Source organism: Rhipicephalus sanguineus, chromosome 11 (genome assembly GCF_013339695.2).
Source record: "Rhipicephalus sanguineus isolate Rsan-2018 chromosome 11, BIME_Rsan_1.4, whole genome shotgun sequence".
NCBI lineage: Eukaryota > Metazoa > Arthropoda > Arachnida > Ixodida > Ixodidae > Rhipicephalus > Rhipicephalus sanguineus.
The window spans coordinates 116,323,893-116,351,308 of record NC_051186.1 but is presented as its reverse complement, the minus strand read 5'-3'; the positions used below and the strand labels follow the sequence as shown (position 1 = coordinate 116,351,308).

Here is a 27,416-nt window from a genome sequence, read left to right as displayed (position 1 = left end):
GTCTCTTGGTGTGCGGTGAAGCACAGCGAAGCGTGCACCTCGTTGTGTTTATGAAGCGGGGATTGGCGGCTGTGTAACGACGGTAACTAGCACTCGAGGAGCCTGCGACGTGTGTTTGAGTGCCGGTAACAGTTCGTTTGCTTAGCTTTCCAGTCTATCAGCTGGTGCAGAGCGCCATTTCGAATTGACAGCATTTTGGCACGTTACTTGAGTGATTCCGAATAAGTACGGCAACGCAAGAAGTACGCTCTGTGTTGAATTCTTCCTTCGCCACTGGTTAGCCCGTGCGCTTCTATTTTCTTGTGAGCAGTGCAGGAAAACGCAGTGCTTGGCAGTGAAACAATATGAGTGGTTAATAGTGGTGCTGTGCTGACATTTCCAAAACTTGTGAAGAGGCTGCGCTCGCGTGACAGCAGAATAAAAGACAGCGTTGATGACTGTGTTTAGCCCTGTGCAGTTGCAAGGGTGCTTTACGCCGGCTTTAAAGTTTGCCAGTGGCCTTGCCGTTTGGTTTTGAACCCATTACTTCTGCTTCTTGCGGTATTTGTAATACGAACGTCTTAACGTGTCGAACGGAAATCGCGCGCCGGTCCATTGTGCTGTAAATGTGGCTCCTTTGGCAGCATACCTTGACTGTTCTCCGGTGAAAACTTGGAGTTGTACCTGGCAGCGAGAGCACGTGAACGTCAAGCTTCCCTCCGGAAAGAACAAGCTTTTCACCGATGGCTTGCCTTGGATAAAGTCGTAGACCAGCACTTCCTAACTAGGTTTTCGAGTCAATGTGTGCTATGCAGGATGGCCCGAGTTTGGCGAAACTCGGGATCTTTCCGAGCTCTGGCGACACCCCCTTTTGAACGAGCTAATAGTACGAGAAGGTGAAATCCATCCCTCAGTGAGCGCTCCGTTCCATTGGTTACGATGGAACGCGGCGTCACGTCAAGGGCGTTCCAGAAGGTTGGGTGGTGTCGTCAAACTTCTTTCATTTGTTTGTCATTCCACTGAGTGCAGAAGTGCACCCATGCAAGAAAAGTGACAGAAAGCTCTACTAACTATACTTTTTTATGTGTGCGCGGGCCGTTTGAATTCATTTTCAAGCGTTTAAAACTTGCACTTAGTATCCTTTAGGATAATCAGCACCGTGTCCTCTGAGATTAGTTCCGACCGAGCGCCTTATAACACGGCGGCTAGAGCGAATGACCGAGGCCACGTGTATAATCAGCATGGTCGGCCTCTACATTCTAGCGCGTTGCTCGGCCGGCGCGCGCCCTCGTCGTTCTCTTCTTCATCGTCTGCTCGCTCCCAGAGCAGGTGCGCCCGGCTGATTAGCTAATTGGCTGGGCGGTATACCTAGCTAAGTCAGGATGTGCTATGACGAAGCTGATTAGGCCAAATCATGCGAAGGCTGAGCTAACTAAGCCACGTCTTACTAAGATCACGCTAATGAAGTCGTGTAAAGCTAGGAACAAGGTAATTAAGATCATGCTAACACGACGCTAATTAGGATCATGTAAATAAATCCAAGATAATCAAGTCCTTACTCACCGAAATCGTGTTAATTAGGCCCGTGCTAATTACGAACGTGCTAATTACATATGTACTATTCAGGACCTTGCGAATTAAACCTGAGTAATTATTGCCATGGCAATTAAAATACTATAAAATAATGTTAACTAACACGACGCTAATTAGGAGCGTGTAAATTAGGATCGTGCTCATTAGAATTATGCTAATTACCTCTGTACTATTCAGGACCTTGCGAAATAAACTTGAGTTATTAATGCCGCTGTAATTAAAACGTCAACAATTAGTGCTAACTAACACGACGCTAATTAGGAGCGTGTACTTAAAACCAAGATAATGAAGACCTTACTCACTGAAGTCGCGTTAATTACGATCGTGCTAATTAGTATTATGCTAATTACCTCTCTGCTATTCAGGACCTTGCGAATTAAACCTGGGTAATTAATGTCGTGGTAATTAAAACATTCGCAATTAAGAAAGGGCTATTAAATATCATGTTAGTTAAGACCTTCCTAATCATTAGCACCAATACTGAGACCGAACTGACACGGTCATTACTCCGAAGCAGACCAAGCATACTGAGTAGACGAGCCACGTAAAAAGCTGGAAGAAGCTAGGTGACCACAAGTTCCTCCGACGGCTCCAGCCTTGCACAAGTAGTGCAAGCTGACCAAATTATTTTATATACAAAGAAGCTGCTGAGTAGCGTCCACCGCATAAAACACTTGACGAGCACTGACAGTTACGAGTAGAACTGGGGCCTTTTCAGAATCAACGAGTTTGTGCCCGAGTTCGCAGGTCAATCAGTTTGATTGACAGACGCCCGCGGCAAAGAGCGGGTCCGCCCACCGCGTTTCCTCTTGCCGAGGAACAGTGCTCACGAAGCAACGCCAGCGAGCGGCACGATTCATCTATGACCCTAATCGCACAGACTATGCACACACCCACGAAGAACTAAAGGTTATATTATCACGTGGGTACGATGTCTCGCATTCACTTTTACCGTTGTCACGACGTACCACTCACAGCTATGAAGCTAGCGCCCCTGGTGGGATTTTCGGCGAGAACTATTTACTTGTTTACTATTTACTTGTTTGTGGAGGCATTGTTTCTACCGATTCGCTACTACAGAAAAATCTTCAGACGTGTAATGTAAGCATAGCAGTAACCTGTCCGTTTCTTTATCTGTAATGTTCCAGAGAAGCGAAACGAGCTGCACCAAAGTGCCGCATGTGCGCCCTTATTGCCTTCGAGAGTGCAAATTTCCATGCTGCAGGTGGAACGAAAGAGTTTTCCGAAAGAGGACAAACGCCCACGAACACGCCCGTTGGAGGCGCGATGATCAGTTGGCGAAAAGATAGCGCGACAATCACGCTGGCGTCGCTGCACTGTCAAAATGTTGACTGAGTGGCGGCGCTGACGCGTTCGCACGCGGTGTTCTTTTGAAAACCGTCGCAAATGCCGCACATGCGTACGTGACGCCATGCTCGTTCTTGTAGCCGTTTTTATCAACGCTGCTATCGCGTGCTCCGCACTGTCTTCCTGTCATGACTGCCGTAATGCAAGCACGGAGCAAACTCGTGTGCCCGAGAAGCTCGGGCCATCCTGCATAGCACCCAATATGTCCTTTCGTTTTACACAGCACTCACTCGAGCCTTGACTACAGCAGCCCACGGCGAGGTCCCACGCCTTACCAGTGGACGTACACGTCTTGCTAGCCTTGTATTTCTACGTCAACGGCAGCTTCCAGTCCACAGACGTCTTTTGCCTGTTTGTCGCAGAGCACGTTCCGTTCATGATGACGCCGACGGCTGCTAATGGTTCGGCCTAAGGTGAATTGAACTTGCCCAACTATTTTTGTTGCTATTCATGTAGTGCTATAACTTTTGTAAATTTTCGACCCAACAATTGTAATGTTACATCATGTTACGTTCCACCATAGAAAATGCACTAAATACACTTTATATATACATATAAATGGCCAAAATACCTATATTGCAATATGGGCAAGTACATGAGCAGTTTTTATGATCTGGCTGAGGCGGGCTTTTATCTGATTGTTAATAGGAGCCTTTCTTTTCACCATGCTTGATCGTTGAGAGAAAATATTTGACTAGAATTTATTCTCCAGGAGCAATGTAGCACTTTTTGAGAAATTCCCTTTATTTTGCAAAATTAGTTGTATAGAAGATTACCGCCCTGTCAGCACTATAGTTTACCAAGAACATATGTATTGCAGTGTGTAAAGCTTACATGGGGCTTCAGTTTGTTTAAGAGTGAATACAGGCTATTTGACAGCTTTCACTTAGTGATAGCCTTGTGTTACTGCCAAATATGTACTAACAGTGCTTTCAATGATGGTTTTTGGAATATATAATTTTTTGGCCTCTTTGCAGATCTCAGACTTTCGTAAGGTCTTGTGGCGCATCGAATGCGCGCCCTGGAAAATCAAGCCTCCTTATGACTTGGAGCACCTGTACAAAAATAAGAAAGACTTGTGCTCCCTAAATGTACAGGTACTTTGTAATGGTAGGAGTGTCGTCATCCAGCCGACCTCGAAATGGCCTGGAAGCACGCATGGCAGCCTCACCTGGATGGACTTAGTTCTTAGAGTTTCGAGGGCAGAAAAGTGCCTAATGGCTGGTTGCATGGGTGGGTTTTATAGAGATGATAAGGTAAACACCACTTAATGTGAGCACCTTCTTAACTCAAACATCGTTTCCCAACAGTGGATGCTTGTATTATTCTCACACAGCGATGCTGATCGGACACTTAAGGAGAAGTAAACTGCGTGAGAAGTGACAAGGTCGAACGTGTAAAGTCTGCAGCTTACGAATTTAACTGCTTACAAGTGACATTTAAAAGTTGTGCTTTTAAAATAGCCTGTGCTCTTATTCCTTATTGAGGCAATGAGCTTGTGATCCGCTTAGTGTATCAAGTGATCTGCATGGAAATAGCAAATGGGTGAAAATTGCCAGACTGTTCGCAATCTGCAGGGAGAACGATCTATAGGTCAAGCCTTACCCAGTCGAAAATCACAACAGAATAGTACGACAGAAATTCTGTTGTCTTTCGTATTTTGGGACGCTGTAGTCTATTGTCTGTCCTGTAGTGAATTGTCTGTCCCGTAGCGAATTGTCTGTCCTGTAGTGAATTGTCTGTCCTGTAGTGAATTGTCTGTCCTGTAGTGAATTGTCTGTCCTGTAGTGAATTGTCTGTTCTATAGTCTATTGTCCGTCCTGTAGTCTATTGTCTGTCCTCTGGTATGTCGTGCAGTCCAGTTGTCTGTCGCGTGGTCCACTAATCTGTCGTGCTGTCCAGTTGCCTGTCACATTATCCAGTTCTGTGTCACGTCATCCAGTTGTCTGTTGCATGGTCCAGTCGCATTTAGGGTGCTAGAGCCTTGTGGCCCTTAACTACTCCAAGATCGTAACCTGTTCATGTAGTACGCAGTAATAAAATTCAGTTCCTCGGCAGGGCAAGCGGAAGCTTTGCAAGTTTGTCTTACTTTTTACTAATAAATAATTTATTCTTTTGTGGTAGGCAATGCAAATATGAGCTTTTGAAATCGGACAAACCAGTCCAATCCTGATAAATTAACACTGCGTACTAAGAAATCTGGAGTGACAGCACTGCAGCTGACAACTAAGGGTAATTTACTAACAAACTTAATGATTTTGCAACAGACCCTTAATGCCTCAAGCTACACTGAGGTAGTCAATGGCCTCAGGATCAATAACTAAAAAAAAAAGATGTTCTAAGTACTGTATTTGGACGTAATAGAGCAAAACAAATGAAAAGAAATTTCTTGCAGCTTCACTAGCAATAAGTTTATCTATGCAGGGCTGAGGGTAGCAACTGGATTTTAAAAATGCACACATCTGCACACTTTCCCATGCACATTTACATGGAACCTCTTAAGTGAAGTTGACACGTACTCATTTTTAAAACAAATTAGCACTTTAATAACTTCAAGGGCAATAAAATTAATGAAAATGTCCATGAAAACCTAGCTGGATTAATAGTGCAGGTTGGCACATTCTTGTGCAAGGTACCGTTGCGGGGACTGGTGTTTCTTCTGGAGGTCCTGCAGGGGACACTTTTTCGCCTCGAGGTAAAGGTGTCTGCGAATATAAGAAGCAAGCACAAGTCTTATCTTCGACGAAAAAAAAAATATGCACATAAAAGGTACATCATACCAATTGAGTGGGAGGGCACGGGTGTCAAATAATCCCAAATTATATTACAGGTAACAACCCCTCATTTCCCCACCACTGCAGTCTGTCCTTGCTCGGTGGCATTCTCAACAAACATTAAAATGTAAACCAGGAAATTATATAGGTCACTCACAACACACAAGGGCTGCACATTATTAATGTACCAAGGGGCATTTTGTCTGTTTCAAGGTGTCTCGGCACAGAAAGTGCATAGGCTATTGCATTTTGGTGCTGTCGGCTGAAATGCAAGTACACGGCAGTGCATGGTTTGATCAGTGAAAAGGTTCAATTATATGCATGAACTTAAGAAACAGGTATGTACATCGATTATTGGCGAAGCACACTACAGACCTAGAAATCAAAAAGATGCTAGGCTTTCTACAGTTGGTGCTATGCACTCTGGAATGCCTAACCAGGATTGGTGAGCCCAATGACCCCCGATGACCCATAGATGCCAACCATATGCACTGTTAAATGAAAATGCTACAGCCATAAAAGCCAAACATTACCAAAAAGCTGCGGCAGATGCGTATTACAGCAGTGTAACAATATTCTTGCTGAATTAACAAACACTGTAGACCTACCACTTAATGCATTAGCATTCACCATTGCAAACTTCGAGGCAGCAAAAGCCTTGCTAATGTTTGCAAGTATCGCTATAAAACAAGAAAGTAGACTTGGATGCGCAACCACGCAACCAAGCACCCAACGAACACCAGATGATGGCAAACCATATGTTGTCGGTTTCATTGAGTTGTGGTTAAGCACTTTTTTTTTAATTGTTGGTGTTTGTTAGGTGAAATATTGTCTGTAACTATTGCACCAGCACAAGATAAATGTAAAGGCACATTTACTGTGCACACTCTGCTGAACATCTGTCCGTTTTTGTCCTTAGCAGTGATTTGAATGTTGCTGAGGTGGGCAAAACATACATTGCTGGGAAATCTCTCAACAATACAATACTACACTGAACGCCTTAAAGGAGTCCTGACACAAAAATTTTCGCCCCGCGTTTTTTTGCTGCAGTGTGTTGCTGGGGGCCTGTTAATCATAACACGGTACATCGTTCGCTGCAGCGCGCGACAGATAATTAATTACAAGCTCCTCATTACCGACACAGCCTCAGTTTCGGTTTGACAGAGCTCCAAAAACGACAAGCCGCCGGGTGCAACTATCACCACCTAGCGAGTGAAACGCTCGGTCACGTGAGCACACAGAACGCTGGCGCATTTCCGCGCGGTCTGTCGTCGTCGGGCTCATCATCGTCTGATGGCGACGATTTTCTTGCGGCGGGGATCGAAGGAATTTGCGACGTGGCGAATCACTTCAGGTTTGACCCGCTGGCGAGGAGCGATTCGTCGGGAAGCGCGTCAAAACAGAAATGGCGGCTACGACGTCATGGTAACTTGTACCGGCTGCAACGGTTACGTAGGGGAAGTAGGGGGGTCACCTCGGGTCACCTCCGAGGGTGTCAATGCACTAGGTGCGGCCTATATTGCTGGATCGCGCTCGCGAATTTCAAAATTCATGTAAAATACCTTCCAAGCTTTATTCGCTGTCGATATTTTGCAGATGGTACACGCACGTACACGGGAATCGATCCAGCAGCCTATCTCGGCCGCGAAATTTTGTGTCAGTACCCCTTTAAAGGGCCCCTAAACCACCCTCCGATATTTTTTCAAACGTTTCAAGTAAACACGCGCATCGTGTGCAGAATGCCGTCATGGTCAACGATGCCACACACGGCAGCGCTACAAGCCGCGGGTGCACCACAAATTCCCAAGAAACAATTTCTTCACCTCTCCGGGCCCTTCCGGTTCGCCTAGTGACGTGTGTGACGTCGTGTGTTCAATCTGTGATGCGCTATGCAGGCGATGCTGTGATTGGTCGAACAAGAACCTACGACTTCCGGTTAGTCTGCAAGCAGCTGCCCGCGCTTTGCTGTTCCTTCCGTCGTGTTGCCCGCGTGCGCGCGCTTGCGAATCGGCAACTGCAGCCAGTAATGCAACTGCCAAATCGCTAGCGTACAGGCACAGTCACGCCTAGCGGGCTGATAAGCTGCGCGGACTGAATCCGACAGTGTTTTGCGATGGCTTTCACGCATTGGTGTGCGGCGCTTGGCTGCAAAAGCGCCGACTGGAAAAACGAAAAGATGCGACACGTGTTACCTCGTGATGTCACCTTGCGAAATGCCTGGCTTGAGCGCATCGGAGTTACAGCACAATCAAAGCGCAACAGTGTTGTACGTGTTTGTGGGCGCCACTTCGCTGCTGAAGACTACCATTACGACCCACGCCTGCTGCAGGAGTTTGGCTTCGGTTTTCTACCACGTTGGCGATCCCTTGAAGGCGTGCGCGCGCAACACAGGGTCCATACCGGCATGATTCGTAGGAGCACGGGCCGGCACGGCAACAACAGCAGTTAGCCGAGAAGCACGGAGCTGATGGAGTCGCGGTCGGGGCAACGGACTGGAAGTGCATGCTGTTTTGAAGAGTGCGTCAGCTATGATGGTATGTCAAGTGAGACTGGAAGGGGTGTTCGGCGAGGAGGGCAAAGCGGCTTTGGGAGAGGAGACCAGCCGACGAGCGGAGGGTGGCGAAGGAAAGAGCGAAAGGATCGGTAGCCGCGTTTCGATCATCAAACACGTCTAACTCTGCTACTACAGCATCGTTTAGAAAAATTTTTACGGCTATGTGTTCGTTGTAGACTCGTGCACAACTTCCCCACCACAACTAAATTTGGACGTCTGGGTGGTTTAGGGGCCCTTCAGATCTCGGCTATTTGCTAGAAAAGCAATGGCACTTTCTTATTCGCTCCCTTTAGGATCCACTACTCTCCTCACAATGTGCTTTGTGGTGAAGCAATGCGGCAATTCTGCGTCTATTACGACAATTTTTTTAAAATTCAACAAAGTCTATAAACACAATAGAACTACATCACATGGCTGGACAGTCGGCAGTAAGTGTGTCAAAAAAGTATAGAGGCTGACGACACAATAGTTTTGAAGACAAAGAAGCGTAGACATACAAAAATGTGTGGAATAATTGATGGTGTTTAACGTCCCAAAACCACAATATGATTACGAGAGATGCCGTAGTGGAGGGCTCCGGAAATTTTGACCACCTGAGCGTTCTTCAACGTGCACCTAAATCTAAGTACACGGGCCTCAAAAATGTGTGGAATGACTCATGTTCAGGCACATGCAGATTGGTGAAGCCATCCAAGTAAAAATGCATGCTTGCACTCATTTGAAAGGGTATAACCAGCAAGATTCATTTGTGATAGTTTAATCGAAGTGATTTGTTTTAGGCAAGATAAGCTAGTTTTATATTGAGCGTCCACCGTGTCCCTGGACGCTGGACCATAAGTCCACTTCACTGTGCCGCACACTTCTTTGGGACCATGGAAAGAGGCGGTAGCCACTTGGGTGCTAAGATCTTATGCTGCTTTGTGTTTTTCACGTTTTTACATGCTTCGGCTTTTTGAAGTGCCGCCAACAAAGTTTCAGATGGTTCACTTTGAAATATATAATTATATAATATAAGTACCTAAACACTGGCGACACACTTCTATTTTTATACGCAGCTCGCTTAATTGTGACTTTCGCAATTGTGCATCACAGTCGACTGCTGCTTAGGTATCTCACGCTCTGTTCTTCGGCAGTGATGAATTGTTTTGGGGATCGCATCCCCAACTGAGCATGAGCACGCAGCATCCATGGGTTATCTTTAGGCCGCATCCCTTGGAACCATGTAGCAAGCATTGAGAATGACGAGTATACTGTGTCTTTGTCATACTTTACACGGATAGCCTGTATAATTAATGGAGAGAAAGTGGTGAATATCTCAAAGGATGGCGCCACCCTACGATTACTGTGATAAAGGCATCGCATGCAGCGTGGATGGTGAGAGAGCACATAGGGAATAATGTTTGACTGTGTAGCTTTAAGAAGGTTCTAGCTTGAAACGGTGGCAAGAAGACTATAGTATTGTTTATCGAGGATGGCCGAGTTGATGGAAGAAAGATGTCGAAGTGGGCGTGCCACTGCTTTGTAAGCTGAAGCTTCCATCTGCGTAGCTAATCATTATTTATTCTAAAGTGCTTTAATTTCTTGGTTTACGAATTATGTCTCATGCCTTCTTTCTCAAGGGATGTGCATGTTTTCGCATCAGAAACATGAGGACAAGCGTTATCGAAGACAACTTCATTTTGCTTGGCAGTTCTAAATCACTATTCTAATCACTAAAAAGCAAGCACATTTCTTGAAGACGGAGGCATATGATAACTTCCTAGTCAATTAGTAAACCAACAAATGAAAGTGCTTCAAAATTACTGAGCCTTACATTCACAGGTGGAAGCCTCAGATGCAGAAGCACAAACAACCTCGCTTCAACGTCTTTCTTTCACCATGTCGGCCACCCTCGGAGGAGCAGTAATATTGTCTCCTTGCCTTCATTTCAAGCTAGAACCTTTTTAAAAGGCATGCAATCAATGAGATACCCCCACATGCTCTCTCACCATCCACGCTTCATGTGATGCCTTGAGCAAAGTACTGCAAAGCAGCACTGTCGTTTTAGATTTTTGCTGCTTTCACTTTTCGTTGTACAGGCTCTTCATGTAAATTATGACAAGGAAGCGGTACACTCACCATTCACAATGCTTATGCCGCATGCATCTAAGAAACGCGGCTGAAATACGACCCACGGATGTCGTGCGCTCAGTAGGGAATGGAATTTCTGCGACAAAGTTCAGCTCTGCTGAAGAGACGAACATAAGATACCAAAGCAGCAGTCAGTTCCAAGGCACAATTGGTGTGAATCACATTTAAATGAGGTGCAAATAAAAATAAAACGAAGAAAACACCAACGAAGCGCTTTTCGTTGGTGTTTCCATGCTCTTTGCAATCGTCTCCTTGCCGAACCTGCTTCAGTAGCCTTTCGGCGACAGCAGAGAGCAATGTATTAGGGTAATCGGCCTTTTCGAGCTGGCCTACTTGCGCGTCAAAACTACGCTTCAAGGCATCAGGGCAGGACTTTTTCAGAGCACCACCCAGGCATAAGTTAATCGGAGGCAACTGTAAAATGAAAATTAAGCAACTGCCGCAAGAATTGACACTGCGTGAAAGCCTCTCAACACAAAACAGGATAAGAAAAACTTAGCAGGAAAGGAAAATTTATTCACTATGACCATTACCTCAAAATGACACAAAACAAAGGTACTGAGCTAGTCACAACGTTGCAGAAGCAGTGCGATACTCCCTCATAGTGCAAACAAATGCAACTATAGCTGGTGCATTCATTTCGAGAGGCAAAGGAATTGATCAATTCTGGCATAATCTCGTTAGGCGTTTAACCTGCACTTCAAGGTCACTGTCCTAGTAACGCACTTGATCTAGGAAGGTGCAAAAGCCTACAATCGTGCCAGAGGCTGACATGCAGCATCGAAATCATGCCTTCAAGACAGGCCTTATCATTGCAATGAATTAGCTTTCACTTTACATAATCATGGCGTGAATGAGTGAAACCCTCACATGTGCAATGGTAAAAACGTGACGGTATGATACAATTATCAGCATAGTCTCAGAAATGTAAATAAACAAAGTGCACGCAACAGGCTGTTCGTACTGCTTCAGTGAAGTGACCAGCGGGTTGTAGCGCGCGGAGCCGAACGCTCGTTGGGTGTGTATCATAGCAGAATTGTTGCACAACTTATCTGCTCCTCTAAAAAAAGAAAAAGGAAAGATACGAGAACATGCTGCTGTCGATCATTAGAAGACTAAAAAATGCGGGGTTAATTGCGAAAGCATCTCGCAATGCTGCTGAATGATGCTTACGAACTCGGATATCTCTTCAGCACACCATTTTACTTTATTTTCATTATGCGTATCGCCAAGGCTCACTCCACTCGGAACGAAAACGCACAATGAAGCTTTCCGTTACATTAAAGAAGAAAGCATACAGGCGTAGCTCACTTTTTCGTGATCCCGGTCCCAGTTGAGCATCGCCGAGTTTCCGCTGCACACGTCGGTTGTTCGACTCACGCCTCCTCCATCCCTTCCTCAGTTTCTGCAGTCGGCGGACAATTTTGTCTTAACGGGGTGCTTACAAACAAGTGAAGTAATGCTGCAATATTCACGGCTCATGTGCAGTAAGTGGGTGCAGCCGTTTTCCTCGCCAGCCCGCAAGACTTCGTAGAGTTCTTTGTCAAAATCGTCGATATCCAGCGGGCGGAAACGACGAAGCGCACAAGAGAATTCACTGCTGCATACGATGAGGAAAACATTTCTGAACTTAACACTGCACAATGGATCTTGCTGAGCGTCGAGATCATCGAAAACACGCCGATCACGTTGCTGCGTGAAGAAACACACAAGTGTGGAGCCATTTTTTTTTTTCTCCATGGGGCGCGGGAAAAAAAAAGGGAAGAAGCGCAGCGCTACCTACCGCTTGTTAAAAGTAACAGCCGCAAACATGACAAATTGTTTTTAATGTTGTTGTTTAAATCATCATTATACTGTTAACTTTTCTTCAACAGGAGCGAATAGCACGAGTGGTTTGTAATTTATAGGCACAAGTAACCGAAGTAATTATAAAACTAGGTGAGGAGGCCCGTCACCACCGTCACTTTAAGGACAGCACTATGTTGACGGGGCAACAGCTGTTCGTAGTCGTTGCATACGCGATTGTACGATGATTGTTACAGCTGTCTTCGTACGGTACGCCGTTGTTGTATTTGTGCAGCATAATCCCCGTGCTTAGCCCGAAGTTCCGAAAGAATGGTGGCTGTGTATGTTGCGCGTGATTCCCCAAGAGCACCACCTGCATTCCTAAATCGAACGCAGCAGCAAGCATCAAACCAAAATGCAACGTCTGCGAAGCCGCAAATGTCATGCGTGTTTGTGTTGTGTTCGTGCAGCACGATCCTCGTGCTTAGCCCGAAGTTATGAATGAATGGAGCGTGCGTGCGTGTGTGTGTGTATTTCCCGTGAGCGTCACACGAAAAGCGCACGTCTGAGAAGCCGCAAATGTGATTCGTGTTTGTGTGTGTGTATACAGAAAGTGCAAATGTGGATTAGGATTTGCTTTTGTGATATTCAGCCATAGCGTTGGCCTGGCTCGTCCATCGTGAAATGTGTGGTGTGAATGTGTGTTGATGTTCACTGTGAATATCTTTTAGAATGCAGCGCTTAAAGAACACAAACACAAGGGGCGAGAACGAGCACGGGCGCTGTCCTCGTTCCCAGTGCCCGTCCTCGTTTCGCCCCGTGTGTTTGTGTTTTTAGCGCTGCATTCTAATTATTCCGTGCCAACGAGCTCGCCTCAACACCCTCTTAAGTGAATATCTTGTAGAGCTTGGTGTTTTCGGTGTTTATTTTTCTTAAAAATCGGCGGGTGTTTATCGGAGTTTATATTTTTGACGGAGGTTTGGCGTTTAACAGCGTTTATTTCTCGTAAATCTCCAATTCTCCGATATTCGGAGATTTGTATTATTCTCGAAACCTCAAAATCTTAAATCTATTCATATCTGAATACTAAAACATCAAAACACATGAAGGACATCTTTTTTTCTAGAAGGTTTGAATGCACACAAACATATACGCACAAGCGAAATACTTGAACACAAAATACCTGTATTTGTGCGTATAACAACCTTATGCTTAAAGCTTATTGTAAAACACGCAAGCATACTTTGTGAGGTTGCTGTCAGTGATCGAAGCGCGCTCCTTTCACTTGACTCTGAGCTTTAAAAATGCCCTTTCAACGTTAGCACTAGAAACAGGAAGCGCCAGAAGACACAACGCACAGCGGGAAAGCACTGGCCACTGGAAATTGTGAAGTCTCCAAAACGACAGGGGTTCAACAATGTTACATATTTCATAGCACTGATAGTTCGCAAAATCACTCAAGAGCTGGCTCATGTCGTCAGTTTCAAGGAGCACCAATTAAAAAATAGGCGCACAGGTTTCGAGCGCGCAGGGCAGCTCATGCTTCACATTTGTATTCACAATTTGAACACAGTACCAAAACGATTCTTTGTTGTAATGTAGTTGATCGCACAGGTTCCTCTCAGATGTCTGTCTCCACCCTTCGGCGACAGCAGCGTAGTATCCGTGAAAGTCTGCAACAGTCATTAAGCGGTCAGTCTCGTCAAGGAAGTCCAACAGACCTGTGACATCCCATGCGAAGACCTCGGTTGGATCAAGCCATTGACTGATGAGTGCGTGCAAACGAACCCCCAGTACGGGATAAAGTTGGTGTACCAGGGTACTCTCTGCCTCAAGTTCCTTGACGATTGAGAGCACGGCACACGAATTGGTCTTCAGAAACCTCACCTTAACGAGCAAGTCGTGCACAGCTTCAGGTGATGAAATAAGACTCTGCTTCTCACACTTCGTTCCCTTGGCTTCGTCGCTTCTCAAGAAAGACGAAATGGCGCGCCAGTTGTCCGAAGTATCTTCTACAGCTTCATAAAAAGAGAACCACCTCAGCGAACATACGGTTTTCAGCGACTTGATGGGAATGCCCATGGCCAAGCACACAAGACCAAACGTATGGCGCAGCTCCCGCGACGACCTCAACAGGGCAGGAAAGGGCACTACAAAATCGTGAACTACGTTGAACGAGCTCGTCCTGATTCCATCCTCCAGAGCGTTGTTAAGTAGGTGGCGTGGATCTTTGAATTGAAGCGCCTTGAATTTGGGGTTCGAAAGTTGCAAGACCTTGTGAAGCTTCTGCATGTAGGAAGCTGAGTCGGAGCACCATACAGCTACATCGCCTAATACAGCTAGGCGTGGTAATCTATAAATAGGTCATACCAGAAGATGTATCAATGAGCGCTTATAACTTGCCCTTTCGATAAAGAACAGCACGAGGTCATATTGGCCCTTGAAATCAGAGTTTATCAAATAAATCCGAATTGTTAAAAATTTTATCAACGAATTTTATCGAATTTTTTTCGGATAAAGCTGAAAACACGGAGCCCTAGCTATAGGGTTTGGTTCACAGCTAAAAAAATGAACTCGTTTGAGAGCAACTCCTTTTCCATGGGGGTGCAGTGAAACTTTGATGTGTTCAGTGATTCGCCGTTACACTAGATGATGGCTCACTAAGTGGCTCTAAAGATCCAGCATGCTTGTGAACATGTGCAACATGAACACGACTTTCGACAAGACATCTGTCGTATAGTATGTGCACTGGCGTAGCATTGGGGGGTAGGCCCTCCTCGAAGTTTTTCGATTTTGCCTGTGTATATATACACACGCACACATACAAACGCACGAACATAGGTATGGTATGCATAAGCATGGCCAGCATAGCTTCTGTCAAGAGCGACAAGGTGCACTATTGCTGTTTACCCTGCGCAATCACTTCAAGGCGCCACACTACTACAATTTTGTCATCAGCTGCCATTAGCATCCAGCCCGCTTGTTGGCCAGCACTGTGCTCTGAGGAATAACGGCATTTTTCAACAATTTCAATGACGACATTCGACATTCATCTAGGAAAACAAGTCTCTTCCGCTTGGATTTTTTCTGAAATAACAAAACATGGCGCGTTCTATGAAATGGTTACTCCTTGAAGCTCGTCGCATACAGTATACTGTTAGCAAAAGTTTCATTCGTGCTGCTCGGCTATTGTTTTCTTGCCTGTCTGATGCCGAATACCATGTCAGACGTCCGATCATCTGTACGCACTATGGCTTTATTGAAAGCTCAACTACTCTTAATGAAGGCTTGCACTGGTGCGGCTTAGGAGAGGAGCTTTGTCAAACCAGCCTTTCTTTAATTCAACCACTCATTTTCAATGATCATGAGCTAAGACTGTCGTACCTCCACAGTGAGCGGTGGTGATGTCAGCAGCTTGGTTCAGGCACGGTCATGGCATTTGAGCAAAATAGGGCACCGTATGATCCGCTCTGAGGATTTTTTCAGGGTAGGATTGCAACGTTCAATGTCTTTCAGTTCAATGAGGCTGCAAAGCAGCTTTTTTCCCCCTTTTGAACATCCACGAAATTCTATAAGAGTGAGGTGTAGTGCTTGTTGTTACCGTAAAAGCTCAACATTTTTCTCTCAGCGCCTAGCTGCTGCGGACCTTCCACCTACAGGGTAATGTGTAACCTGTGACAGAAGCCTCGCTATCAATGAAATGTGTCAACTGGCTCGTTGTGCACTGTTATTGTTTATGTGATGATCTGTTCAACCTTCTTTTTTGGGGCAAACGAAATGGCAGGCTCATGACCATCTGGCTCTCTCTAGTTTTCTGGCTTGCTCGAAGAAGTAGAATCTCAAGCTTTTCTATCTTTACGCAGTTTCTTTGCTGAGGGTTTGCAGGGGGCAGAGGTATTTCAGGTTGTGCAGACACCCCCCAAATGCTTCTCACACTGCACCAGGGACCAGATTTTTCTCTAACATAGTGGCGCGAAATAATATTCTTGCTGCATACAACAATGGGGAGAGACTTGTCATTAACCAAAATCTTTCCGGCAAATTTTCTTCTGCCACTTTGCACATAGTTCCTCATCAACAGGCAACTCGACATGCTTGCAGCCTTCCAGATTGCATGTTGCAAATAGCACGCATCTTGTGTGCATCATCTAAACACTGCAGCAGAAGCACCAAACACACACGCAGTCACTTCATAAGAGTAGGCAGACTTGAAAACGAAAAGTTACATTGTGGAAACTGACTGCCACAGTTTCAAAGGTGATGCATCTGGCAACGAGCTATGTTTACGAGTAATTATATAAGTTTCCTTGAAGCATTTGCATATAGTCATAAGGCCAGATTCTCTCAACAGGCACGTGCTCTACCCCACTGCTTCATACCACCTGAAGAAGCAATTAACATGCGAAGGTGGTTGTGTCCGTGGTGTTATAATGATGTCTCCTTCAAACTTGTACATTTATTTGTCCTCTTAAGCATGGTATTGGTGTGGTAATGATTGTGTACTTAGCTTTTGTTTTGAAGGAGCACAGAAAAAAAAGACTCATCTTGGACTTCTGTGCTTGTGAAAAATGTATTGGCTGGATATGCATTATTGATATTAAAGAGATATACACGACTTCAGTTCATTGTGCTTTTTACCCAACGTGGTAGCTAAGAGGCTATAGCATTTAGCTGCTTAGCATGAAGCATGCACGTTTGAATCTGTCCATGATAGCCACACTTAAATGAGGGTGAAATGAAGAAACATGCATGCACTTTAAATGTGATTTAAGTACACGTTAAAGCTCCTGATGTGGTATAAATTATTCCAGAGTCCCCTGCTACACCATGCCTCATTATGTTTTCCCAATGTAAAGCCCAAAACCTTATCTTGTCCACTTTCTTTGTTATTTTTATCTTGGCAAGGACATGGATATGCACATGCTGTTCTGCGCTAACCCCAAAAAGTGAATCTTCAGTTCTTGAAATTGGAATTCAATTCTTAATTTGCTCTCTTCATTTACATGTATAGTTCAGTCCTGACGATACCATGGAAAGGGTGTTCCATGGCCATATTATAAATTTTTAAAATGGATATTCATGTCAACATGGCTGCACAATTTCACAAATGAACGAAAAGAGAGGACACAACGCATGCACTGTGTTGTGTCCTCACTTCTGTCTTCGTTCAGTTTATGCTATGCAGCCATGCATGTTGATATTCAATCACCAACTCACCCAAGCTACAAGCTCTATCAACTATATTCATGGCTGGGGCAGTTTCATCATGACTGCATGCTTCTCTGTCTTGTGCACTAGCACGTGCACTGGCACATTGGGCACTGCATACTTTTCATAGATATACAGCACAATCAGTTTTCAGTTGATATATATGTGTATAAAGGCATCAGGTTTCAGGACAGAAAATACTAGCAAATAAAGATGTAGTAATGCAGAAGTGTGTCTCATTACTCAAGGCACACTTCTGTTGTCACAATTGGATGCAGGCTTAGACAACAAATTTCTGTTGTACCACGAAACGTTTTCGTAGTACTACAAATTTTTGTCGCATTAGTTGAGGAAGGCTTCTGTTGTCACAATTGAAGACACACTAAGACAACTAATTTCTGTTGTAGCACAACACATTTCTGTAGTACAACAAAATTTTGTCGCATACTGCAGGGACATTCCTGTAGTAACAGCCGGGTGCCTATTGTGACAACACATTTTTATAGAGTACTATAAACATTTGTCGTAGTACTACAGCTTCCTTTTGTACCACTACACATTCGACACAACACACTTCTGTTGAGACAACAAAAATATGCGCTGCACAACAGAGAAGTCTGTCCCCACAATTGGAATGTGTAGTAACTACAGAAAAATCTTGTTGTGACAACAGAAATTTCTGTTGTCTCAAGGCAAGTCCTGTTGTCATTTTCAACTGGGTAGGCAACACAGGAGCGGAAAATATGCATGTTACCTGCCGTAGCTTTTTTTTTTTTGGAATCCTCTGGCACGTTTTGTTTCCGCCATACATGTCCTCAGCACAATCGCATAGTGGTTCGTTTATTTCTACAAATTGTATGTGACCTGAATGCACGCTTGTTGATCGCTAAAGTTGACTATCGGTATGCCTGAGAGCCATGGCTCTCACCCTCCTGTATGTGGCTGGCCCAGCTGAGCAGCAGTGCAGTAAAGGCAGCACCCATGCAACGCATGCCAGAGACCGCGCCTTTGGTGTTCTGAGCAGGACACAGCATATCTGTCCGGCATGGCATTCACATCATTAATTATTATGGTGAGCGTTTCTGGCAGCCGTAAGAGTCCATTAACATGCTTTTGCGGATTTTGACTGCGTTTCTTGCGTGTGCATTTTACTTAGTGTAAAGTCCAAATAAAAGACCCTTTATTGGTTTATGCCTCATTATTAGGCAGAAGCTGTCCCCATCAAAATGAACATCGCAGTTATATATTACCATCATAAACTATTTCCCGAAGACTTCATTGTCGCTTTTTCTTTGTTTTTTATATTTCTTCATACTTGTCATCGGGTTCTGAAAAAAACGACACCCACAGTTGTTAGCACTTATGTATCGCTGTGGCCTTTTACACATAGCACGATTGCAACAATAATCTGTATTTTTTTATGTCCCAGTAGTATCACGGCATGAGGAGCCCCACGGTCATGTAAAGTGTATCTCGAAGAGAACACACAAGGCCAACGAGAAGAGAGCAATTACCAGTGACTGCGTGCGGCTGTTCGTAGCGCACGCCAACAGAAAGAATACATTGTGATGACTGGAACAGTTTGACTTGTATGGTGACAATGTGCAGAGCTGCAGTTTAATTTTTTTTAGTAGTGCATCATTCAACAGTTCTTTGCACTTAAGGATTCAAGATATATAAATTCTGCATTTATAGTGCCATATGATGAAATTATGTAACGCATTCTTTAATGGTTGTATGCAAATTATTTTCTGCTACCTGAACTTTTTAACATGCATGTAAATCAAAGTACATGCGTGTCCGTGCATTTCACTGCTATTGCAAACAGTAGCCATAATCGACAACCAAAACCGTGTTTTCATGCTTGGTAGTGCATGAATGAATGGCATTGAAGCGGGTAATTGGGCACATGGTCGTAGTAGCCCTTCAAGATGCACGCATTAGTGTAGGAAGAATGATTTTATGTACGCATATGCTCTGGAAAGTCCTTCTCAATGGATTACTTAGCTAAGTGAAATAGCAGCGTCGCTATTCCTAGCATATCCTAAAAGCAGGCTTTAGCAAGTGTGTAATGTTATCCCATTGCGTGTCTGTCCTCTTCAACAGTCGACCTCTTTGTATGTACCGGCGTAATTTTAACTTTTTTATATAGTGTTTGCTGCAATTGTTCACTTCATAATGTAATTGTATACTCTGCAAATAGTTTATCATCTATGCAGTTTTGCTCATATTACTGTTGAAAGTATTTATTGCATTTTGTATATTAACTATACGATGGATTTACTTGTGTCTTTTGGTGCGTCTGTACCACGGTGTTAGAAGTATTATAGGTGGACCGATGGCGCCTCGGGAAGCGGCGACCTTTTGTCTGCGGTTTGTGGCGTCTTGTTCACAGGGCCCTAGATGGCGCTACACTACTGGTGGCTCAAGAGCGGTATCAGGCGTGGTCGCTTCGGAGCCGCGACCGCCCCTCGAAATGAATAAAAAAACTGTGCGTTCGCGCTATAACGAGCGCAAAAATAAATAAAAAAATAATAGCTTCGAATAAATCGAAATTTGGACGATACAGCCGCTACCTGTTGAATATGTTGAATTTGCCACCGCGAAGGTTGGCGGTGGCAAATTCAACATATGCTTTCCTCATTCGGACAATCAGTGACGTCACGCTGAAATATGACAAAAATTAGTTCTATTTGTAGAAGTATAGTTTAGATAGTTAGAAAAAATACCGCATTAGCCGTAGTATTACAACAGAAAATGCACAGCTGTCTTTGCTGTCGCGAACATTCGAAGTAATTTGCGGTCGTTGATCGCGGATAAAAAAATGTGTCACGAATACGACTGTTTAGCTGGTCGTGCATAAAATACTGAATTTTAGCGAATGCCAGCAGCTAAGTTTGAGGCACCGACGAAGGATATGAAAAAGCATCCTGCTTTGGCACTGCGAGAAGGGGAGACATTATGAATGGTGGATATATGTTTCCGATTCTTCTCTGTTGCCAACTGAGGAATATATTTCACTGTTTATGTCTCGCATAATCACCCGAAGACAGCGTTACTACTTCGTCTCTCAAGGAACACGTCGATCGCGGTGTGCGGAGTCTTTACGAGCGTAGCCAGTCAACCGCGATGGTACACCGTTTACGGTACTCGGCTGCTGACCGAAGTTCCCTAGTTCGATCCCAGCCGCGGCGGTCGCATTTTGATGGAGGCGGCGTGCTAGAGACCCGTGTACTCTACGATGTCAGTGCATGTTATATAACACCACATTGCCGAAATTTGTGGAGCTCTGCTACGGCGTCCCTCATAATCATAACGTGGTTTCAGCACGTAAAACCCCATATATTCTCATTGTTAACAAGCGTAGCTTTCGCACAGAGAGAGAAAGACTGCAAACGCACGTAGGTGTTAAAAAAACGGGCCAACTCACGGCGTGGATGAACTCAAGACGATGAACTCAAAACGAACTCAATACTTCGTCGGCACGGCGTCATTAGCGAGAGCCGCCTTTCGTGATGTGCTCACAAGAACGTGCCCTTTGTACACTGCTTCCCACGTCTTCGTTATGTACCTCGGCTCGAAGTGCTTCTCGCACACGTAATCAGTCGACTGCAGCAAGCGGTCCTTGCGCGGAATCGCATGGCGCCAAACATTCAGGCGTTCCGCATCTCAGGGTGCAGAAAAATCGACTTTTCAGTGCAGGTCTTGTACACAGAGTTGCACCGCGGCACAAAACACTTTTTGCCCATTTCACGGCTTTCTCACTCGAATAGCATGACCTGCCATCGCACAAAAAGAATTAAACGAGGAAGCAATGTGGCGACAACTGCTTCGTCACCGTGGCTTGGTCGGAAGAGAGGCCGGCGCGCGCCGCTGTGAGCCTCTTGACTGCTCCTGCCATCTCGCGGCATGACGGCGCGGAGGAACCGAAGTTCGACGCAGCGAGCGCACGGCGCCGGTGCTGCGTCGTTCCACCTGTACTTCTAACACCGTGGTCTGTACTATGGTGTAGGGTAAAGAGGGGTGGTGGCATGCTCAAATCTTGAAGGTGGCGACTTCGAACAAGTTGGCAGGCGGGAATAAAGAACTGCAGATCACCATTACTGCTATATTCAGATAAGCTGTGAAAGCTCAATGGAAATGTATTTAGCATTCTGTAAACTGTGCCAGGTATTTCTTGTTAAGTTCTCATTTCCTTTCATTCTTGTTCGTTAAAGACCCCATTGAAGGGGTATTACATAAGGCGCCGGTACATAAATGAAAACATCAAATCCATATTTTAATACAGTGCAAAGTAATCTGTTAAGGCGGCCGAAAAAGTTCAGGGACATGTGATGGCTGTAACGTCTTGGAAAGGCCGTACCACTCTGTTGCTGCACGGTAGAAGAATGAGGACGAAAAAGTGACGGCGACCCAACTGGCATGGAAACGCCTTCCTGAAAAAGGGATTTTTCTTGGCCGCAAGCAATTAGATCGCGGCGTGTCTCTTGATTTCCTTGAAAACATCTTGATGTCTGGCCGGAGCTGGAATAGCCAGAGACGTCAAAAGTAATTGCCCAGCTATGATAATTAGTTTTCGGGACTGTTCGCTCTTTCGATAGCAGTGGCTATTTCTGTTCTCCGTGAAGGAGCATAACGGGGAGTGAAAGAAGAGAGCGGAAATGCCACCTTCTGGAGATACGTAAGAGTGCCAGCAAGCAACACATGGCCTCAGGCTATGCTACCTCTTTTCTCATTACAAAAAAAAAACGGTGGCTTCTTGATTACACTGCGAATCGAACTCAGAACATCCCTCATTGTAATCGGTCGATGTACCCTCTCGACCACCGCTGCAGTGCTTGAAATGAGAGCTTGCCGCTGTAGCGCTTATGTCATTTTTAATATATCATCTTTCTCTAAAAATACGCCTGATGCGAAACTTCTGGGGAAAGGAGATCAAAACAAAAAAGAATTGGGAATAACTAATGCATTCGCCTCAAGCTACTCGAGGGCGAAAGCCATCAAGTATGGCAATGCTACCGTGCTGATCATGTCAGGCGCGACTTTCTTTTATAAAATATTGCTAATTACATTTCACTACTGTCACTTTCACTAATGAACGTAATGCTCAATTTGTATCGTCTATCGTGATTTACATAAACGCTCACTAACGAAATCCCAACTCAATTTGTTTCAGTTCTCATAAGCACCGTCACACCTTCGCTCGCTTTTGTATGGCTTTCGCTCCCATAGACTTAGTAAGTAACGCGAGCGCCGCTTTTTTATGATCTCCAAGCATCCAAGCTGCCCCAGAGAATCGCCTTTATCTTCACCTCTATCGCTTCCATTTCACGCTTTCGCAAATACGAAATGAGAGTCACGTGAACGCCGTCGTTTCTTTCTGTTTGTTAATTGTGCGAAAGCGCAGCACGCGCGCCTCGTGAATCGAGGCACGCGTGCGATCATGTCACTTCAAGCCGAGACACGTGAACGCCTCTTCTTTTATGTGTTTGCTGACGGGAACGCCGCAAGGACGAAGAAACTGCACCGTGTTTTCTGAATAGCATTAGCGCTTAGAAACCTCCCTACGAATCTTTTTCATTTTACGTGTTCACACTTCTAAGCCTATAAGAATGTTCTCGCATTCCGGCCATATCAATGTGCTGCGGTGAATTGAACCTGCGAAATTACGATCACGACACCTTTCTTATTGCTGCTTTATATTTCTGAACAGCTTCTCCGTAGGCTCAAAAGCCACTCCTACGTCTTGTACTAAGGTCTTTGTAAGAATTGCATCAATATACGTCTAGCTCTCAAACACCATCATGTCAACCACTATACCATGCTCGAACATGCCTAATTAGCTGAGTGGCTGTGAAGATTCATGAAAACGTAACTTGTGGTTGTAAATAGGGGGAGATGTTTCGCCGTCACCATGAAGCATTTAATGTGTTAATTTATGCGCGGTTTCACAGATGTGGTGCATCTGGAGTGTTGCTCGCCTGCATTTGGTGGGATAGCGCACGGATTATTGTTTAAAGCCACCGAGCAACTGCATTATTTTAGCAATCTTCATCGATGAAACGCGAGCGCTTGGCTTTTCGCAGGACCTCCGGAGGTCTGCTCCAACGCGACAGCGCGTAAGCGCGGTAGCAGACGTCCGGAAATGGAAGCTGAGATGCAGCGAAAACATTGGATATCATCGTATACACAGAGTTTCCTAAAATTAACTAGGGGGGACTCTGTTGCTGCGATCTCGCTCTGCGATAGGAATGTTGTGTAGTACACGGATTTGCCTAATCTTCGTGCTTACGCCTTCGAATGCACTTGTGGCTTTGTTTATTGATTTGTTTTGGCGTTCATTTGGGATAAAGGAATAGACGATTGTGAACTTCGGGACCAGATTTGAATTGGTGAGCCTAAAAAAGTTAAAGTGGTGAAGTTGAACTGCTGACTTGCGCTCAACTTCCTTTTGCGACAAAGCGGATGCAGGTGACGCGGAGCCAAACGGAGCCGAAAGAACGAAGTGTACACAAATCCATGTACTACCTGTCTTCCTCCATGCTGGCTGTAGCGCCATGCGTTGCAGCTCCCATAGACAATAGCGCCAGAGTTCCCTCCAGTAATTGTTGTAGAAAACTATATGATCGTATACGATCGATGTCGACGATTTGCCTGCTGCCTTGCTATCTTCTGCGTGGACTTCTTTCTTTCGTTGTCGTTTCATTGGATTTTGTGTTGCATCCTTGCCCTCAAAAGGGGCGAGTTGCTAAATTCGTACCATTGCTATCGTACTCCCTTGAAATACGCGAATTCTTGGCTATGAATTGCGTAAACGAGAGAGTTTTGTGAATTAGGCCCCTGGTGCAGGGGTAGGAACGTAATGCCACACAAGCGCTCCAGGAAGGAAGGTGGGCGCAGAAGTAATGTCACTGGAAGTACTCTTGTGGCGCTTTTCGTCGCTGGGGGTAAAGGCCCATGCGAGGTCGCGGCGATCTTCAGCATGCATCATTGTGTCGGACGTGGGCGCACACTCAGAAGCATTCGACCGGTACGGTACAATTGTGCCGATAGTGTAATACGGGGGCGGACCATTCAGTAGAAAATGGGATGAAAGCCTGCGGTGCTGAGTAGCGGTGTTGTACGCTTAGGTTACGGAGCATAGAAAGGCGTCGAAATTCGGCGGTCGGAGGCGACGTGCATTAAAGGCATGTCGCTTAGCGTGCGGTTGAAGCGCTCTGTGAGCCCATTGGTTTCAGGGTAGTTTGAGTCGTGCAATAAACGAGGTGGGACTCTTTAAGAACAGCGTCAACAACTTTGGGGAGGAAGATACGACTGCAGTCACTGAGCAGCTCCTGGTTTGGGCTGTGACATATCGACGAAGCAAGCAGAAGGCAACGTCACTCGCTTTAGCTGCCGGAAGGGCCGCGATATCAGCGTATTGCGTGATGTGGTAAACTATAAAAATTACCCAGCTAATTCGAGCACATGACGTCAGAAGGGGCGCGCACAAATCTATGCCGACGCGCCCAAATGGTGTGGTAGGGCAAGGTAAATGTTACAGACGAGCTGGCGAGAGGCGGGGTGACGACTTTCAGCGTTGGTGATCGGGGCAAGAGCGCCTGAACTTCTGTACATAGCGGTGCATTCCCCGCCAGCAGTACCCAACAGCCTACTGAGTATGTCGCCACAACAAATCGCAGTTGTGACGTTTTCCTTCAGCTAACGAGGTGTGCACAGCCTCGTTTCTGGGTCCCATTTGTGCAGTCACCTGTGCCGTCGATTTTATATTGTGTAGTACTTGGATTTGCGCATTGCGTACCGCAACAGGTGCTTGTGTCTGTTAGCGAGAAAGTAATACTTACAAAAGCAAGCCTGATTTTGTTTTGTGGTCTGTAGTTCGCATTGCTGATTGTGTGTCCTCCTCTCGATGAGCGTGTAATGGTAGAATAAGCATTCCAAGGTTTCTAGTACATTGCAGGCAGCGGCGTAACACAATAGAAACGTTGAATCTATACCGGACGAACCACATTCACTTGCGGACAGCTCAACTTATTACACTACCAGATATCTTGGTGGAGCTGGTTATCGCTTATCTTGCAGCGCCACTTGGTAATCATCTCTTGACATGCAACTCAGGAGCAGGTTTACAAGGGCTACGTCCCAAGCCCTGTTAAATAGCAAGTTATAGAGGTCTCAGTGCGTCAATTTCTTAACTGCTGCTTGTGTTTGTACATCTATCGCGACCTGTAGACTGAGGACCAATCCAGGACGTAGCTTCGCTTCCGGAATGTAAGGTTCATTGAAAAAAGTAGCTAAAAGACAGAAGTGAGTGAAGACCCCATGACGACACTAGTTCATGTATATGTGAGTTAACATGCTCAAAGCCATTCTTCCAAACAGGATATCGAGAATTTCCGTGCTACGAAAGGAAAACCACAAGCCCAAGCGCTAGTATAAATAAGAAAATGAAATGTCTTCTTACCAAGCTGTGGTGCAGAGTGCGTTGCGACAGATTTATCCCATCGGTATTAGCTCGAGCAGCGCGCACTAAAATTCTGTGGAAATAAACATGCGCATTTGGTCCCGTATGTCTTGCATATCAGTGGAGGCTCGCACGATGCATTGCGACTGCAACGCTGACCGAAAGTTCGAAGCTGCAATCAGTGAGAAAAGACGCACTTTTTGTCGGTTGGTATATTTCTAAAATGAGATGCACTGCCGCCTGTATTATTAGCGAAGTACTCCAGGACCATTTTATCCTAATTCACTGAGCGCCGTCAACGTAAAAAAATGTTTAATGTAACTTCTATATATCTTTACTCTTTCTTTGCCATTTCTTTTCGTATCGTAACACTCATGAAACAGCGGCTGCTCAACAAGACCACACAATCTGCGACCTCATTTATTCATACGGAATAATAAATTAAATATACAAAACACCACTGGCCTATCATTGAATAACGAGTTACATTATGCTAAATGTTGCTAGTATAATCGACCACAGAAATATGCATGTGTATCACTATCTTGTGTTAGGAGACCGTTATTGTTTAGTCATTTTGCTAAACTCCTTTTATCACTGGTGTTGTACTGAGCACGACAAGAGTGGGTCAGCACACTCGTTAACCGCTTCCTCAACCTCTTGAACCACATATGCGTTCCCGGGATGTCTGTGCATTCGAGAACTATCAGTCAAATTCTTAAGACAACTCTCTCAATAAACTGACACAATGTATTATAGAACGCTTTTAAATGCGAATCATTTCTTAGTCGCACCTGTGGCGTCGGCGGCGCCGTCCACACCCCACTGCGCATGCTCGGCTCGTCTCGTGCCGGCAGCAAGCCTCTCACTCCCTCCCTACTCTCCGTCCCTCCATGCTCTCCCTCGAACGCGGGCGGTGTGTATATAAGCGGCGGAGCGCGCGTTCGGAATTCAGTCAAGGGCGTCTTTACTTGGCTTTCGCGTTACTTGACGCTTTGCTTGACTTGAGCAGATGCGATAGAAGCAATAGTACCTTCAAATAGCGTCCCACCACTCGTTCAAGGCAACGTTACCCCACCCTCACCGTCGTCGGCGTCAACAGCAGCAAGCAACGCAGAAGACAAGGCTGCGAAGAGACGAGCATACGACGCTGATCGCAAGCGTTTGAAGCGAGCTGCGGACCCGGAACTTCGTGCACGCTGGAGCCGTTCAAGTCGTACTTGGTCTGCGCATCGTGTAACAATTAAGCATTCCCAAACCATAACCAATTGCGCAACATTCACGCGATAACCCCACCGCTCTGCGACACATTTACTCGTGTTCCTCCCGTGGGAATATGCGGGCGACTTTTTTTATCCAAGACGTACATTTACGGAAACGTTGTCGAAAATGACACTGCGGACGGCAATATATGTCCATGTCCATCATTTTTATTGGGATAGCTGTTATATGTGCACTCTCCGCGGATTTTTGCCGTCGCCATCGCCGTCATGTTCCGGATATGTATACGCATGTATATGTCGCCTACTAGCAAGGGCTAGAACAATCCGACCAGGAAAAG

General features: G+C 45.4%; 2 long non-coding RNA genes across 2 annotated transcripts in view; both read right to left on the bottom strand.

The window, feature by feature from the left end:
* Positions 1-26,023, bottom strand: part of LOC119374383 (uncharacterized) — a 239,275-nt gene extending 213,252 nt beyond the window's left edge. Inside the window, exon 1 of the long non-coding RNA XR_005180153.2 lies at positions 25,856-26,023. This is a non-coding gene — a long non-coding RNA (uncharacterized LOC119374383). The remainder of the gene's footprint in view (positions 1-25,855) is intronic.
* LOC119374380 (uncharacterized) lies at positions 5,470-12,121 on the bottom strand. Its single transcript, XR_005180148.2, has 3 exons — positions 11,874-12,121; positions 11,710-11,803; positions 5,470-5,645 (listed from the first exon to the last, which is right to left on the bottom strand). It is a non-coding gene; the product is annotated as an uncharacterized LOC119374380 (long non-coding RNA).
* Positions 26,024-27,416: the final 1,393 nt, after the last annotated feature.